At 32.6% G+C, this 2,537-nt stretch overlaps 1 long non-coding RNA gene across 1 annotated transcript; it reads right to left on the bottom strand.

Moving 5' to 3' along the window:
• Positions 1–536: 536 nt before the first annotated feature.
• LOC121218160 (uncharacterized) lies at positions 537–1,445 on the bottom strand. Its single transcript, XR_005914383.1, has 2 exons — positions 1,331–1,445; positions 537–1,056 (listed from the first exon to the last, which is right to left on the bottom strand). It is a non-coding gene; the product is annotated as an uncharacterized lncRNA (long non-coding RNA).
• Positions 1,446–2,537: the final 1,092 nt, after the last annotated feature.

Below are 2,537 nucleotides of genomic sequence, written 5' to 3'. Positions count from 1 at the left end.
TTCTTTTTTAAAAAAATCAACTCATATTGCGAGAGATAATTGAGCCTTAGGACACGCTGAGGTAATTTCAATTTCTGTTTTCAAAAAAATCAACTCATATTGCGAGAAATGAGTTGAGCCTCAAGACACATTGAGGTATTTTCAATTTCTATTTTCAAAAATCAACTCATATTGCGAGAGGTGAGTTGAGCCTCGGTTCACATGCTGAGGTAATTTCAATTGTGTTGTCAAAAAAATCAACTCGTATTGCGAGAGGCGAGTTGAGCCTCAAGACATACTTAGGTATTGTCAATTTTTTGTATGTTTCAAAAATCAACTCATATTGCGAGAGGTGAATTGAGCCTCAGGACACGCTGAATGAGTTGAGCTCAGGATCACATATCGAATAAAGAATAAGATTAGGGCTGATTGAAGTCACCAGATTTTGTTTCCTTGAAGTTGCAGTGGAGCTGATCAAGGATATTAGATGATGTCCTTCTAAAGTTACAGAAGAGAAGACCACAAGCCTTATCTGACTAAAGCAACAGAAGAGCAAATTGAAGCTGTTAATCTTATATTTCTGAAGTCACAGTAAAGCAGATCGAAGTTACAAATCTTATATCCTTGAAGTTACATTGAAGTAGATTGAAGCCACAAAGCATATATCAGAAGAGGTAATGGATTGAACCAAAGCTACAAGATACGGAGGACTAAAAAGAGACTACCTGGATGAGAAGATCACCATAAGAAGTCAAAACTTAGCGAGACCGAGCAAAATTGGCCTTTCTTTGTATCTTTGCTCTATTCCCGTTACACGACAATAAGCAAAGAGGGGCAGCTGTTGTAGGCCAATTTTGGCCCGTTTACAAAATACCCAGGCCCATTAAACCATTTAACCCATCCTCAAACCCAAAACCTAAAATTAACCTAGCCCAACATCCAAGCCCAATCCCAAAACCCTAAACTCCCATTTGCCTCTTCCCACTCTCCCATGCTGTCTGCCACCAGCACCACTCCCACTCTCCCATGCTGTCTGCCACCAGCACCATCACACACCCCACCGTCCATGCCCATGCCCTGAAAACAAGCAAAACAGAAGCAAGAATAGAAAATAATAATAAAGTATGTAAAAATTAGGCCATATAAAAGCCACCCAAACAACAAACGAAAAAGGAGGAGGATGTACAAAAAGTTTGTATCAAAAACAAAAGAAAAAAGAAAAGCTTAGAAGGTGAAACTTCAATTTTTTCCTCTGTTATCTCAATCTTTTTGTTTATCTTTGCTTTGTTTTATTTTTTTTTCATTAACTTACTTTAAAACGAAAAAGAATCAAGGAAGAAAAGAGTCTTACCGGATCTACCCCGTGGCTGCTCCCCTCTCCGTTCGGCACGGTGAACCGCCGGCGATGATGGGTGTTGAAACCTTAACTGAAGAAAGGAGGAAGAGATAAAAAGTGGGGGTTTGAGAGCAGTTTTTCAGAAAAAAATATATAAAGGTTAAATGGTTTTAAAATAAAAAATTGAAAAGTCAAAAGGAAACGACGCCACTAACTATGATTTGTATGTTTCTGCTTTTAGGGATATTTGTCCCCCTGGTCCCTCAACCTCTCCAGTGCTTTGCAATTTAGTGCTTTAGTTACCTTTTTCCTATGATTTTGCAATTTGGCCACCTAATTCTCTGAGGTTTTCAATTTAGCCCCGTACCAAGCACTGCGTCTTAATGATTGGGGATATTTCTGTTTTCGGTCCTCCCATGTTGCGCGCATATTGCAATCTGGTCCTCTCCTCCTTATTTTCTTTTCAATCTGCCCACAACTTTGTTTTTAGTTTAATTTTAGTCCTGTTTTCGTTTTTTTATCTAAATATCCTTGTTATTTTCATATTATTAATATTATTTATTATTATTATTATTATTATTGTACATTAGTGTATATCTTCATGTATGTATATATATGTAGTAATGTTTCTATTACTTTATTTTAATATTTTTATTATAATGGCTTTTGTGTTTCAATATTATTATTATTATTATATATCCTTGTTAGATGTATACATATATATATTACTGTTTTTAATACCTTTATTTTAATATCATTTTATTATATTTACCTTTTGGTATTGTATTACATGGTTATTATTATATTTATTAGTGAATGCCGCTTACCCCCGTATATATTTTTAATACGTATTAATAGTCAATTTTTTTAATATATATTATATGAATAATTTATATATAATATTATGTATATATTTTAATATTATCAGTTATATATCTCTATACTATATGATTCTAATACTATTATTTATATATATATTTTCTTAGTACCACATTATGTATATATCATGTATATATTTATTTTTACCCATATTGTATTTATTATTAATTTTAATACATTTATTTTATAATCCGTATGTATATACCTTTCTTATTTGTATTATTTGTGTATGTTGCATTATTGATTTTGTATTTATTATTTTCCCTATTGCTACTTATTATATTATTATTTGGTGTATATATATCTTTTACTATTATTAGTATAAATGTATTTTCCTTGTCCA

Source organism: Gossypium hirsutum, chromosome D06, assembly GCF_007990345.1.
Source record: "Gossypium hirsutum isolate 1008001.06 chromosome D06, Gossypium_hirsutum_v2.1, whole genome shotgun sequence".
Taxonomy (NCBI): Eukaryota; Viridiplantae; Streptophyta; class Magnoliopsida; order Malvales; family Malvaceae; genus Gossypium; species Gossypium hirsutum.
Note: the sequence above shows the minus strand (reverse complement) of the source record. Positions and strands in the feature narration are given on the sequence as shown.